Here is a 16,351-nt window from a genome sequence, read left to right on the forward strand (position 1 = left end):
CAGTGAAATCAATCCAGCTGCTGCTCTTTGCACACACATTAAATCTGGTGTGAGGCTGCCAAGCACCACAACCACCACTCCAATGTCTTATAACCAGCCATGAACGTGCCACAGTACTCCTCCAGTAGCCATCCCCTGCTCTGTGCTTTCAGGGATTCTCTCCCTTCCCTCTGCCTTTCCTTCCCTCCCTTCTTCCCCCCAGAACTAGCATTGCTCAGCATTTTGGCCAGGAGACCAATTCTCCAAACTGAAAACATCAAAGCATATCTCTGGTTAGATCTCATCCCAACCCTTCGAGCCTGTTGACTTGGAAAGTGAATAACTAATAAGGCAGCATGCCATTGTTTTCTGTTTATTATAATGGAAATAATTTGTTGGCTCTAAGTCAGGCACTGATTGTTCCTTTGATATCAATGCCAGGAAGCAAAATAAAATGGATTTTTAAAAATCACCTTTCACAGAGAGTGCCACAGGCATTTGAAAGATGAGACTTTTTCCATGTCAAAGGCTCTACCAGAAGTGCCAAATACACAAGAAGAAAAATTCAAATCCTTAACTATTAAAAAACAACAACAACAACAAAAAAAAAAGAGCACAAGAGAGAATGTGAGAGCAGGATTGCCTGGGTGAGCTGGCATGTCACAGATGTCCTGTGAGTGCTCACGAGGGTGCAGCAGAGCTGGCTCCATGGTGAGGAGCACTTCCTGAAGAATATGGAACACATCCTTTGCATCCCCCCCCCCCCAAAAAAAAAAGCACAGGTGGGCTGGATGAATTGCTCTGTCTGCCTGGCAGCTCTTAAACTAATAATAAGTGACTTTAGGAGCCAAAAAGACAGGGGGTGCTTTGCCTCTGACCTTGAACCACTCATAAACCTTGCTTGTGTGTTTCTTTCATAGTTCTGGGTTTGGTGTTTTTTTTTTTTTTAAAGCTACATGGAGTGGCAACTTCATTGCACTTCCAGTGCCCTCTTTTCCCATGGAATTTTAGGGGCAGGCTTTCCGGTGTTTGAATTTCTCTCAGGGTGCTGCCACCCCTAGCTAACAAGGGGACATGTTGGGCACTGCCACCGCTGTAACAAGCACAGGGAGGAGCTTCCTCATCAGTTTACAGCTGGATCCAGATCTTAAGCGATCCAGAGCGCAGCGGTGTTTGGTTTTCATGACGTGCTGCAGTTTGATTTGGCTCAGAGCAGGGGATGGAGCGGAGTGCCAGGTTCAGATCTCAGGCCAAACCCGGATTTTGTGTTTCAGCTACCAAACTCCACCAGGGTTTGGCAAAGCCGTGCTCTCACCTGCTCGCGCCATGTGGGGAACACCTGTGATTCGCTGCAAAGGAGGTTGCTCTCGTGCGGGGAGAAATTCCCTGTTGGGAAGCCGGGCGATGGGAGCCTGTTTCGGCCGAGCCCTGTGCACGGGGACCACTGAAACATGCTTAGGTCTTCAACTGCAAAGGGAGAAAAACAACAGTGTAAAGAAAACTGTCGGGAGCAGAGAGCCTTTTCATGTCTTTCATTGGTGTCTCGACTTTTGGAACCAGCATGACCATTTTATTTCTAACGCTGGGGTTCAGAAGCACAGGAGCAGCGTGACCTGAGAGTAACCCGGGAGAACTACAGAACTAAACCACTTTCTCTCGAAAGAATCTGCCATACTGCCTCTAGCTACAGTTCTTGGATATCATTTTTTTGAAGAACAAGCTCTTTTTCCAAAAAAATCAAACTTTGCTTAAATGGCAAAAGATCTGTGCATGACCTGCTAAATATTAAAGCCCTGTCTGAAACAGATTTTGGGCCTATACTTGGCTCTAAGTGCATCCTTATTCTGCAAATGATTAACTCCAAGGCTGCAGCTATGTCCCCCAAAATGGGGCAAGGTAATTGGGACCTTATGAAGTGCTTATGACATAGGTGCTGTTCTGAACTGAAAGGTTTGAAGGGCTCCCACCAAAGTGCCCTGGGATTAAGTAAAGACTTTCCATTGGCTTCAGCCAGCTCCTAATTTTTATACTTATTACTGGCTTATGACGGGATATTTAGAGGGGAAGAGGAAGGACCTTTTTCTCCAGATAATACCGTCTACTCTAAATTGTTTCTGAAAATTAAGGGTGTGATTACTGACCTGTAAGTACTTTATGATCACACTTTGGTTTGAACTTTTATGAGTGTATGTAGGTTTACTAACTCTACCACTGCCCAGTAATTTATTTCCCAGGTGGGCTACGAAAGTCATCTGGAAGAAGGAAAACAGTGTCTAAGGGCTTGCTGTGCAAATGGAGGATTGTGCTAGCTGGATTTGTGTGTTTGGAAAGAGTTTTCAGAGGAGAGGTAGAGTTTGGTTTTCTAATAAAATCTAGAAAACTAAATTTTTTTTTTTTTAAAGAAGTAGTGTTTCAAATTCTTGCTTATTTTCTTTAAAAACTGATGATGACTATCTGTTGCTCTTAGGTGTGGACAGAAACTGGGTTCAAAGACAGCAACAGGCTACTGAGCCCCCAAAAGGTGCTGTGACAAAAGTGGGAAGCAGCTCTGAATGACTCAGCAGGGTTATTTTGCAACCCTGTCACCCCTTCCTGGGGCATCCTTCTTTCCCCAGAAAACAACAACATCAGGGGCTTTGCACAAACTTTCACACAGGACCCCAAGGGCAGCACAAAAGCCCCAGGGGCCAAGGGCAGCTTCTTTGTGCTCAGTTTCTGCCCCTTTGCTGGTAGGAAAGACTGAACCACAGCGCTCACCTGAGGCACTGGTAGATGCTGTGAGACTCAGCAGGTTGACTCTTTTGTGCAGTTTGGATCCCAAAGCACCATAATTTGGCTGACAGTAACCTGTGAATCGCTTGCTGGACGTTGATCTGTCCTGTCTGAGGAGAGAGAAGTAAACATCAGACCTGAAAATCCAATCAGCATCGATGTTGTGGCACATGAAGCATTACACGATATTTACAGGTCCTTGGAGACCGTGGAAATGTTATACTGTGCCATGCAAACCTGATATTAAACAGAATTTCTGCTTCAGCAGCTTATGTGGCCTCGACTCATTCCACCCAGCAAGTTCCCAGGAAAGTTTCAATGCAAAGAAAGGTCTTTATTGCTAAATCTGCTTCTGTTCTTTTTTCAAAAAAGTCCTTTTGGCAATATCTGTGAAGCTTTAGGGAACTGATTCCCAAGTAATCACCTCCTGGACCCAGCACAGTCCAGACTGGTGCGACACTCATGCTAAAGTTATCTTGGTTTAACTTTAAAGCAGCACCTCCCTGAGGACCCCTCAGTTCTGGAAGGAGCGACGTGTTTCTGCATTCTGTGAGAGCCTGGATTAAGTTTAATCCTCTGGACATGTTACAAAGATCAATTTATAGTCTCACAGAGACGGTAAGGACAAGGGTTTGCGGGCAGACCGAAAGGGGATTGGCTGTTGTTGATTAGTGAATATTGTTATTTCTGAAAAGAAGAGATTTTTCAGGACGACTTCAACTTTCATGCACTGGTTTGATTAATTTTGGAGAAAAAGCAGTGTGAGCTGGCCCAGATCCATGGACTGCAGTGGACCCATGTTCCTTTAGGCCAGCAGAGATTTTTGATCGGTACAAGTTGTGCAAGCCCTCACAGCTCTGTACAGGTGCTGTGCACTAAAAAGATACAGAAGATGATGGGAAGAAAGATTGCTTTTACTCTCTCTGTTATTGTTTTATTTATGCTACAATGAACTAAGCCAATGACTTTGTTCCCAAATTACTTAAACCTGGAGCAGCATAGTGCTTGTAATTTTGAGAGATACAACTCATTAGCACTTCCATCATGATGCAAGGCTTCCAGTGAAATTAGCAGGAAGGCTAAAGTTTGAACAAAGCTATGGTATGTGCTTCCCATGACATTCAGCAATGTATGCTTTGAAATTCTCTGTTCTTTCAGGTTGCAGACCCAGCAGTTCAAACATTTATCAAAAGTCAGCACAAGAACACAGCACAGGCTGAATCCATAGACATTTCAGAAGTCGTGAAAAACAGTGAGCAGATTTTTTTTCCAGTTTTACTTGAACCTTACTAGTAAAATGCAATTCCTAACACTTACAAGGACCCTGGTATAACTGCTTCCTTAACTCTGGCAGATGAAAAGTAAGAACCATGGAATTTTGTGTTATTTCAAACCAAAAGAGTCAAATGGCCTAAGTTTTTCCCAAGGTTTCACAAACACTTTCGCAAGAAAGCATGGCAGGGCATTTTTACAAAATGCTGAGAAGCCAGAGCTTTGCATTCCCGAATTTAAAGTTTTTCCAAGTTCGTTGTTTGTGTCACACAACCTCTACCATGATTGTTTTCTTATCCCCAGTAAGAACCGTCAGGACTTTCTAGACTTCCCAGGAACTGAAAGGAAGGATTTTTAACTCTTGGAGTAAAGAAAGGGCTTTTTCTTTGAGAAACGTTATTCCTGGAAGTGCCTTTCACCAGTGTTCCTTCCTGGCGAGTCCCAGGGCACCAGCCACAGGGTGGTCTGAGATGAGGTGACGTTCTGCAGGTGGCACCCACGGCAGGTCCTTCAGCCTTCAGGTCCTTCACACCACGTGGGTCCCTTCCAGTTCTTGGAAAGGCTTCAGTGACACAACAGACATTTAAAAGTGTGGCACATCACCACGCTACACTCCACTATTCATGGGCATTTGCTTAAGTTCTCCATCTCCATTTTGACTATTTGTGTCCCCATGGAGGGGCCCAAACCCTGGGATGGTGGGACAAGGCTCCGCCCTGCTCTGCGTGTGAACCCAGGAGTGATGGGAAGTTCACTTTGAAAGCCTCCTCCTGGTCTGAGCTAACCCCTTCTTGTGAGCCTATGAAGATGCCCATGGAGATGCTCCCTTAGTAGGGAGATCTGCTGCAAATGCAAAGCAAATGCTAAAGGCTTGAGAAACACATACACAAAGAATAAAAGTGACATTTTCAAAACCGTGGTCACGAGCAGGAGCCAAAGCAGGATTTGCTCACTTCCTCACCATTGTTTTATCTATGCTGCTGCTTCTTGAATTTAATCTTAAATCTTGACAATTCATAGCCTGTCCTGGACACCTTTTATCCTGTGGTTAGCACTCTGTAATGTTAAAGGTTTGAATATTAAAATAAACATCCCAGTTACAGGCAGTTATCTGACATCAGTGAAATGGTGAAGTTCCTATTCCCTGAACACCTGTAAAGCTTTCATTTTCCCTCTCCAACAAAACCAAGATGACCTTCTTTTCCCCTTTCCCTGGTACTTCTCTTCCTAGGGCCCATGGGGCTTCCTTGGCCTGCCTTAGTCTCAAATCAGAAGACAAATGGATTTTCAATATGAGCTTTATGGTTAGTAGTACCCCCTTCCCACTAAAATATTGCAGATTTCTGTGGTAACTCTACTTCCAGCATTGTCAGAAGTATGCAAAAGACAGGCTTTTCACATGTGGACACAATTTAATGGATAACAATCCAGTAGGGAGTTATTTTTTATAGAGGCAGAGTTTTTGTGAGATATGGCATGGTCCAGAATTGGAACCTCCTATAAACTTATGGGTTTTCTCTTGTGGAGGTTCTTAGGACACTGAAATTGATAGTCCTTACTCTCTCACCCCATCTCTCATAGCTCAAATATTGCTAATAGCATTTTCATTCCCTCACTGACAGCTCTGACAGGAGCACTCAGTGGCTTTGACTTCAGCCCAGCACAGAGAACTTTCTTTAAATGATCTTTGGCACATTTCACAGACTGGACACCTCAGGCAGCTGTGGCTGCAGCAGAGAGGTGCAGGCTTGGTGTTCTCTAACCACAGTGAAAAACCCATCTGACACATCTGCTGAGAAGTCTGTTGGTCCCTTTCCACATGAATCTTCCCTCAGAGCATGATAAAAATGGTCACCCCTTAATAGTACAGGTCTGTGTAGACCCAGGTTTCTCTACCTGCCCTCCAGGTTATCCAGCACATGAACTGCACCCAGCTATTAGCTCAGTCCTACTCCTGATGCCAGGACACACACCTGAAGTGGACCTACAAGAAAGATGGAGAGAAACGATTTAAAAGGACTTGGAGTGACAGGACAAGGGGGAAAGAGAATATGTTTAGATTAGGTGTTCGGAAGAAATTCTTCACTGTGAGGGCGGTGATGCACTGGCACAGGTTGCCCAGAGAAGATGTGGATGCCCCATCCCTGGAAGTGTTTAAAGCCAGGTTGGATGGAACTCTGAGCAACCTGGTCTAGTGGAAGGTATCCCTGTCCACAGCAGGGAAGTTGGAAGTGGATGGCCCCTTCCAACCCAGGCCAGTCTATGATTCTCTGATGTTTTGGCACTGTAGGCTACAGCACAGCTATCTATGTGGCTCCCACTGTAAAACCAGCATGTCACTGCTGGGAGCTGTTGGGAATCCTTGCAGGCAGCATTTCCCAGCTGAGAACTTTTGCATCCAAGGAGCATGTCCAAGAATCCAGAAAGGACGGCTGGAGCCCATCTGAAATCAGACCTTGTGCCCAGCCCCGTCTCCAGCTGCTCCTGGCTGGAGCCCCAGTGTAGACCCTGGACATGCTTTATCCACTTGCCATGTTTACTACATCTGTGCTCCTGTACCGCTCCCATGGAGGTCCCCCTTGGGCCTGGACTTGGCCCCATGTGGGGACAGCTCCTGCTGCTCCCTGGCAGCAAGGCTCAAGCTTGTCCTTGGGAAAGGATGTTTCAGATTCTGGTTAAAAAAAACCAATCATTTTGCCTTCAGTCCTGGCAGTGGTGTTGCTCTTCATTGCTCCGTGTGGATGAGCTGCAAGGATGACAGCTCTGTAATTTTCTTATAAAGCAAACATGCTTCATTTTACCCCTGACAGCAGGAGATCCAGGGCCAGCAAATTACTGGCAAATGCCTGCTATATTCATCTCTTCAAGTGTTCTGGCTTTTCTTTACTTTTAATTTGCCTGGAGGCAGACATTTGAGATAACAGCTGTTATGGTGATATTATCAGTCATCTGCATGTCAGAGAATGCCAGGAAAATGCCTGTGGAGTAGACCTCTTGGGTTTTTGGTTTTAACTGCTCTGGGGCAAATTCACTCCTTTGTCAAAGCTCTGCTCCAATCATGAGAAGAGAACATAATGGAACTGGTTTCTCCCCTGTGATTATTGAAGAAATGTCTTTTCCTGCTGTTAAAACACAAGTTCCCTTCTTGCTCTTCAACGTTCTAGAGCAGCCCTTTGGCAGAACCTGTCACACGTTGTCTTTCTGGTAAGCAATGTCAGAGCACATCTACCACCAGGAAACATCCCAGTGATTCTCTGGTGGTTTATTTGCTATAGAATAACTGGGGAAACCCTAAGAAACTCTTTTAAAAGGGATCTTTACCCTCCCATGGAAAACACTGCCAAGCTTTCTTGGGTTCAGTCACAACGTTTGCTGAGGGGGGAAAGTTTCTTTGCTCTCTGAAGTGAAGGACCCCCTGTCAAGACTCATCAATGAGTAGGTCCAGAACTCTCTCTCCCAAAGCTAAACCACCTGCAAGAGGGCCAAACAGATTTACTGATTCTTTAGAGAAGATGACACAATGCTACCAGGAAGGTGTTGGCTTGAGAACTATTAGTCTGCATTCATTTGTCTTTCCAGAGAAATACAACATAGAAAAACAAGCTTTGGAAACAAACTGTGATGTGCCCCTATTTGGTATATTGATGATGATAAACCAGTTTGTCCAGTTAGATTAATGACACCAAACATCCTCTGTGCTAGAGAAACATATTCATTATGCTCCAACTGAAAATAACTTGTATCTGAAGATCTTAAACTACTTTACTGACATTAGGCCTGTGGGCAGATAAATAATTATGCCTATGAAATGACCATTATTCCAAATAAGCAATGTAGATACAGGCCTTTTCTGTGTCTGCAGTCCTGGTGGATCTGCAAACAGAAAATAAAGGCTTCTGCATGCCTATTTATCTGTTTTCCCATTTCCTAATATCTACTAATAATGTGGTAGCAGCAAAGATCCCTCTCTTCCCTTACCCTGACATTACAGATGGCTGTTTTGCTGGAAATTAGGATCTCAGTTCTGGTTTGCACCACACATCTTCTGACCAAGAGACTATTGTGATCTGTTTCCCCACTTGAAAAATGAGCATCTATCCAAAAATATAGTTAAATATCTAGACACCAAAGAGACACAGCTCTCTACAGACACCTCTGCAGTAGAAGAAATAAGTGTGAAAGAGAAAGGAGGCCTCGAAGGCAAGCCTTGAACAAAGATCACAAAAGTGGACCACCCAAGTAAACCTTTACTAAATAAATCCTGTACTTTGTTTCCCAAAGGTAGCTTTTTCAGTTCTGAAATACCTGTTTTGAAGTATCACCAATTTTCTTTTGTAAAACAAGCATTTTTGTAGGCTTTGAAGATGCACAAGTTAATTCTTCTAGAAGTGCAAACAGCATTTTCTCTTCCCTGTTTCCAGTAGGTGTGATAAACTCATTTTCACCCAGGTGCAGCAGTTTGGAAGAACGTTAAATGGCTACACAGGAGAACATCCTTCACACTCCAGAATTTTTCACTGAGCTCAAAGGAAGTATTAACAGTGGAATAAGGAGCCTTTCTTTCTGGATCTTCCAAAGGCCAGAAGAATATGCTGCCTGCTTAAACACGGTGGAACCAAAGAAGGTAAAGATGTATGACACAGTAATTTACCGAGCGCAGCTTTGCCGACGTGGTTTCATCATCGATGATTTGGTAACATCAAGGATTTGTTCAGTGTAGGTGAACTCCCTCTTCCAAATATCTCCAGGCTTTTGAGCAATTCCATTTTCTGGAACTGAAGTCTCACACACAGTGAGGGCTGGGAATGCAACTGTGAATTTTCTACATCATTGTGGCAGTACTGCTGGGGGCTGAATAAATTGGCGGGAAAATATTTTTCTTTGATTTCTAGACAAAAAATGAAATGTGTTCCCACATTTTAACTGTGAGAGAATTTGTATTTCTTGTGAAAATCCAGGTAGAGGTTTGGCCCATGAGATGTGCAATATCACCTAGACACATACTGCCAAGAGGGCAGGGATAGATTTTCTGCTACACCTCAGAGACTGACCACGGCTGAAAGCAGAGGTGGGTCTTAAAGAACCTAATAAAGACATCACATTCGTGGAGCTGAGTTTCCCAGAAGCAAAGCTGAGAAGAAAATCGAGGCTTCATTACTTTAAAGCTACTGGTTATTACTTACAGTTTCATTTGGATACTTTCTCTCTGATATTCCAGTATCAAATACCCTCAAAGCAATCTTCCACTAAGATGTGGTTCGTTAGATAACAAACAGTGCCTTTCTCTGGACTCATCACCTGGAATTTAGGAAAGGGGCTATGGAAAGCTGCGGCGAGGAAAACCATAAGAGACAAACAAGGAAATGTCAATTAAGATTAATAAGATAATGCCTGGAGTGACTGGCTTGGCAGTCACGCATTTCCTTCAGCATTTTCTGGGTAATTCACTTCTGTGAGATGAATGCAGTGATGGAAGGTAAGGGGGGACGACTGATGAAACAGAAATTTTCATAGAAAAGGAATCTTTCATACTTTTGGATTTTTTTTTTTTTTAATTAATTGTAACTTATCTTTTGTTAGGCACGATGACAGACAAGTATCCCACACCCAGGGGTTGGAGTGGGAATTCAAACACCCGAGACGGTTGTTGAACACATACAGGTAGTTTTTGTTGGTGGCACCTGTGATCTTCTTCCAGAGGTTTTCGGGTTCTAAAGGAAGGAAGGTGGGTCTTAGGAAGAGTGGAAGGGAATCTGGGAGTGATTCTAACTGCCTGGAGAGGAAAGGTCCCTTCTCCAGAAAATAATTATGAGTTTCAAAAGTAATCATCTTCAGACAAAATATGGAAACAGTCTGAGAGCAGAAACCAAAACAAGGTGTCTCCTGCACCTCCTTTCCCAGACAGCATCCCTCATCACCCATGATTACTTTCCTCTTTTGGCTCTATTCATCCCTTTCAGCACGAGGGCACAACTTCTGATGGAGCTGGGAAAAAACCCATCCCATCCTAGCCCACTGCCTGCTACGAGATGTGGATTTGAACCCTTGAGCCAAGGAAGTCATGGATTCGAGGCTCCCATTTCTCCCAGTTGGCTCCCTGTGGGACTATTACACCCAAAATAATCTGCCTGCCAGGAGGGCTTGCTGGGAGCCTTGCAGGATGCACCAGGCAGAGGGAGGAGAAGGGCTATGTTGCAAGACAAATGTGCTGGGAACTGAGGTGTCTAAATTCCCGTACAAAAAGAGGAACTTCCCGTTTCTGTCCTATCTGATCGATGATGTGTGCACGTTTTTTCTAGGGAGGGAGGAGGAAAATGACATTTTAAAGGGTAAGCAGCTAGATGCTGCTCTTCTCAGAATTAAAATGTGGTGCCTTATCTGCTCCAAACTGTGCTAGGCAATGTGGCAGATTAGGTGAAAATAAGCTATTTAGCTCCTTTTTTTTTTTTTTTTTATTAATTTATATTTAGACTGTGGCACTTTTTGTCTATTGTGTGTAGCTGTATTCTTGTTCACAAACACAACTGCATACAGGACTACAGCTACCAGTGTTAAGGAAAAAACCTGTGAGGGTCAAGGAGACTGGAAGGGAGACTATGTAGAAAGTTGATAGAATTAACTAAGAAATCTCCCCATTAGGATGGAAGCCAGAGGAGACACTGGCCAAGTGAAATAAAGAGCTTACCACTCAATTAAGTCATGTAGCCAGACATTCTATAGCTTTGTTCTGGAAACCTGAGTCAGGGCCTGGAAGACAAGAGCAGACTACTGCTACCATAGAGAGACCACCAACCTTCCTTGAGGAACACTAGAGCACTTTAAGATGGGCCTGCTTGCCAAAGTTTGAGAGCATTCCTGTAAGGCAGGCTGACACCTCGGGGCCTTTGTCTCAGACACTGCTTCAAATTTCCCTTTGCAGAGGTGCTGGGTCTCCTTTTTAAGCACAGCTGGCTGTGGTGGACCTGCACTGCACTACTCAGAAAGAGCTTCAAGAGCTTGTAAAGGTTACCATCACTGATGTGGGTGTCTTGTCACTCTTGGGAGCAGGGGCTGTAGTAGCCTCTGGGTACTTTCTTTCCTTTTGATTTCAGTCTGATTTTCTGTTTTATCAACCAGAGAAATAGCAAGGCTGAAGGGACAGCTCAGAGGGAAAAGAGAATGCCTGGTTTTGGAGTGCTTACCAGCATGTGATGGGGCCCTGTTACTCGTACTGTGCTCCAAGGAGGTTGGTTGGCTGGCACAGCAACTGGCATATTTCTCTCCTGTTCCTTTGGATGCGAGAAAGTCACGTAACCTGCAACCACACGTCTTCATTGTCAGAGACCGTGTCGTTCTCTCTTGCTTCATCTGAAACAGCCCGTTATTTTCCAGTTCCTCCCTCTGAAAGCATTGTCTGCAGTGAGTGACCCACTGCTTGTTTTTGTGGAACACTGCAGGGAACAGGGCCAAGGATACCTCAGTGTTTACATACCGGGATGTAACGGCCTCGTGTTGCCTGCAGATGCGTTCCTATCAGTGCAAGCCCAAGGTCAGATCTTGGTTGATGAGTGGTATTTCTGAGCCCTTGTTATTCATACACACACTTGCAGACCGTGCTAGACTTGCCACAAGCTGTTTACGAGAGGTTGAGCCCACGGAGAATCAGCCCTGGCATGCAAGTCCTGCTCTGCCCCCTCCCCATTCTGGCTGATGTTTCTCAGCTGTTGATTCTGTGTGAGGCAGGAACACCACTGGACATCGGCAGTGCTTTGGAGCCGAAACCCCTCAGCCAGCAAAACACTGGACCCACGAGACTTACGGACAGTGGTTTGCAAAGATCCACTCACAGCAGTGAGATGACCCAAATATTGAAAGAAAAACACGCTCTGGTTATTTCTTGGGATGGATCTGCAAGACTGATTCTCTACCAATGACTTCATATTGACCTTAATACTAAGAATACTTGAATGCTTGAACACCTGGGGGGTACAACGTGGCATTTTAAACAACTGCTTTTCTCTTAAAGTATTTGATCTGTGAGTGGTAAAAATCAGAGTGTCAGCACTTAATCGAAACATATGTCTGAGGCAATCACTGAGAGGAATGACAGAGAAACTATGCAATGCATGTATTTTAATTTTAAATAAATCAATGTGATAATCTGGGATCAGGTGGGATTCTGCAGCTGGAAGGAAAGGACAAAGGGAGGCCATTAGTTATAATTTTAATAAATCAATTTGTTAATTAGGGATCAGGTGGGATTTTCCAGCATGAGACAGAGGACAAAGAAACCTCATTAGCTGTGTTTTAAATAAATCAATATTTTAGTTGGTGTGGGATTCTCCTGGAAAGGGCAAAATGGAAAAGATAGTAAAAACTATCACAAGAGAATATGCCTGATGTAAGAAATAAGAAATATTTCATACTTACTTAGGGCATCTGTATTTTCTAGGCATCCCAAAGTACGAAACCAGCGTGGTCGGGTTGGAACTCTTGGGAAGGAAACAAAGATACAAGACCTGTATTATATTCAAGGAAATAAACAGGAAAGGTTATTTCAGATTTGTGTGGTTCAGCACATCTGACAAATTGATTTCAAAGCATTACAGGATTCAGAACCACTGGATATGTCCGAAGACCTGGGTCCTGGTCCTTTACCTGAGCCTGCCACAGAGATGTTGGCTGCCAAATTCTCCATGGCAATAAAGTTCACTGGGTGCTGAGCTTGTCTGCCCGGTGGCATATCCAGACAGCATTGTATTGATGCAGCATCTGAAAGCAAAACATTATCCAAGAAAGAAAGGGAGACAGGAAGAAAGAGAAAAAGGAAGGCTAAAACCAGATAATGTTCAAAATTACCAAATCGGGCAACATTCAGTCTATTTACTCTTTGATGCTGCAATGGAGGAGAACAATTCAAAGCCATCAGGACACCTTAAGGAGTGCCAAGCACTGCAGGAAGCAAAAGGCTTCATCATAATCAGTACCCATTTGTTCCCTGATGTGCTGCACCTTAAAAGGAGCTTTTGAGGCAGATTTGTTTCTGCTGCTTTTCTTTTTGCCTTGTTTCAGTTCTGTCCTACCTGTACTTCACAGAGGCAGCCCTGCTTACTGCTGAAGGACAATAGCACATCTTGCAAGGTTCAGGTATCCTGAGGATGCATCTCCTCATGTTGCCTGCTGCAAGCACAAGGAGATGCATGTGATCATTACCTCCTAGGAAGGCTCCAGCTCATCTGTGGCACTGTCACATCTGTCCTTGGCTAAGAGGTGTGCAGCATTTGCTGTGCATTTAAAAACCATCCCCTTTCAAAGGTCAGAAGATCAAAAGTTCAGATGTCCTTGGGAATTGCCGAACTGCTGCTCGCTGCCCCGGCAGGCTCCTTGTCTGCCACGGCCAGGAGTCGGCAGCAGCTTCGCTCGCTGGGGCTGTTGTTTCAGCAGACACATAGAGCCAGACACCCAGTCAGCTGTGGTAAGAAATAATAAAGATACTGAGTTTACATGCAGTCTTCAAAAATTTCCTCCGTGGGTCCTCAGTTTATTTTCTCACCTCGGTGTGAGGCTGAGCTTTAACAATATGGCTGCCTGAGGGGCGACTCACCCCACAGCTCAGCCGGGCTGTTGGGATGGGTAGTGGATACTGTTTCAACAAAGAAACCGGGCCTCGGGTTTTAATCAGCTATGTAAACTAATAGAACCGTGCTCAAAGTATTTTTGGCCCTTCCTTTGCGAGCAGATTCTCAACAGAGAGCAGGGAAAACACATTGCACAGATGACTTACCATGCTGCTCTGCTTCAGAGAGTGGAGTCACGCCGAGCCCAAGCACAGCAGCACCTTCAGAGGTTCAAAAGTCAGCACTGAGACTGAGTCTCGGCTGAAACCTGACCCACAAGACAAAGAGCAGGTTTTTTTTATTCTCCAGATTTTTCAATAAAAACTTTAAAGTCATTTTAAATCTCAAGAATGCAAATAAAGACCATAAGATTAGTACTCCAAGACATTTTTTTTTCTCCAAGCAGTAACTTTAAAAACATTTCTTCAACTGAAGAGCAAAATTCTATTGCCCAATCACTTTAAAGAAAAAAATCAGTGACTTATTTAAAAATTACTGTCTCTACATAACATTAAAAAGAAAAAAAAGAAGGAAAAGAGGGGTCCTTGTACCTCAAAACAAGGCCATTTTTCTGAAAGCTCCCACCAAGATCTAACAAATGAGCAATCCTGTAGTTCCTAGTCAGCCACATTGCTCTCTTCCTTCAGGGGAGATACAACATCTCTGGAAATGCGAGACATGGAATTGCAGTCACAATTCAGAAAAGTATCAGTCAGCGAAACATTCAAGTACATACTTGAGTGTTATTAGCATAATTGGGACACAAGTGTATGATTGAAGTTAAGTATGACTAAAGTTAAGTTTAAGATAAATGGATTAATGCAGATGTTTAGGTAATTTTGAGCATTAAGGACAGCAAGTTCAAGCAATTTGTCCAAATTTACATGCAATTATTATAGGAAACCACCATTTCTGATCTCACAAATCTCAGTCTCAACCCTTCAAATGCCTAAAGGCTTGTAATTCCACTCATGTCAGTACTAACACGGCCTATTTACTGCATATTCCCAGGATGCCTTTTGGAAACCTCCTCAAGGAAACAACAGTGCTCTGTAGGTTCACCTTGAGGAGTGGACTGGGCTGAATTGGCCAAAAACATCATTGCTGAGGTGATTTCCGGACACTGACAGGCTCAGACACCAAAGTTGTTCTGTAAAGTCAGAGGAGAGTCAGGGACTGACACTTAGTACCTCTTACTCTGCATAGGCTGTGCCTAATTCAGTGCTGACTGCAAACAGTTGAAAGTTCCCACAACTAACCAAACTCTAGCAGAAAAGTCAGCCCACTGTGGTCCTGCTCCTTAATTCACAGTAATTTCTTCCTCTTCTTTGCAGTCTGTGATTAGAATCTGACAATGAAAGCCATTAACCTTCAAAACGTTAAAAATGACAGTCTGTGAGCAAGCAGAGGGTCTCACTCCCTTCAAAATCCACCAGAGAGAGACAAACACACCCAGGGGTCCAGCCCAACTTTGTATCAGAGTCTTACACTTGATATCCACCTCAGTGATGTGAAGCTCTGCTGGGTGGCTTCAGATTTGCCTCCAGATTGTTACTAATTGGGAGGTCTTGTTTTCCTTTGTTCTTTCTGCAGTGTTAGCAGAGACACTCTGGCAGTGAAAGTTGCCACTTTGGGAAGAGTTTTGATTAAAATATACATTGCTTTGATCGGTGGCTTTCCTGTAGCGTAAGATAAACAAGATCAGCACTTTGGTTGATGTTCATTCCTAAGGCACATGCTGGGAAGTTACTGCACTGCATTAAGCAAAAGTTTAAAAGGAAATTAGTGTAGCCAACTGGGACTTGGAATTATCCTGAGATTAGAAATCTTAAAATCTAAACCAAAGAGAAACCAGCACTGCCTTTCCCCCTCTGCCAGTAGGGTATTCCACAATGGCAAGTCCAAGAGGTTAGGGATGAGATCTTTTCTAGCCAGGCATGTGTGTCAGAGGAGGAAAGGGATGACACCATGCTCCATAACTAATGTAATGCTTTATGTATTTTCATTCAACACCAGAAACATCACTGATACACTCTTCCCTTTGGTTGGTGAAGCTTGTTTGAATCTCCCAGCTGCAGCCTGGAAGAGCTGTCTGTCAAGACATTAAAATGCTACTTTTTCCTGTATTTTCTTAATTTTTCCCCTTTGTTTTTGTTTTGTTTAGTGAAGCCAAAATGGTATCTATTACAGGAAACCAGTATAGCTGTTAGAACAAATAGCATTTATGGAAATTGTTTGGTTTCTGTACTACAGCTTCATATGCAGAATTAAACTTCAGGAATTTGTTTAAAAATTTCTAATGCTTGAGGCTTTACATTTCTACGGCAGAGACGCAAAAAAAAAAGATGATGATTAAATAAAGATCTGCTCAGAGAATGGCAACTAGCTTAATGATGTTACTTACAAGCTCATAAAAGAAACACAGATGCAAGAGAAAAATTTAGGGTTATACTTTGTTTTTTTAAGCTGGACTTTTAATGAGATCTTATTATTTCCTTGGAAAAGGGCAATTTCTCTGCTTGGGGTAAGAACCAGCCCATCCTTCCTTTTGCCACCCCCAAGACTGTGCCAGATCCTGAGTAAGAAAAGGTTGAGTATAACCAAAGCCGATGGAGCTGCCCCAAATGAGGTCTGGGTGATGGATTCTCCCACCCCCTGCAAGGGCTGGGGGCAGTGGGTGGGTGCTGCTGCTGAGTGTGGCCCAGTGGACCGACAGCTCTGTGCACCTCTCT

This window comes from Myiozetetes cayanensis, unplaced genomic scaffold (genome assembly GCF_022539395.1).
Source record: "Myiozetetes cayanensis isolate MyiCay16 unplaced genomic scaffold, myiCay2020 scf2-11, whole genome shotgun sequence".
Classification (NCBI taxonomy): Eukaryota; Metazoa; Chordata; class Aves; order Passeriformes; family Tyrannidae; genus Myiozetetes; species Myiozetetes cayanensis.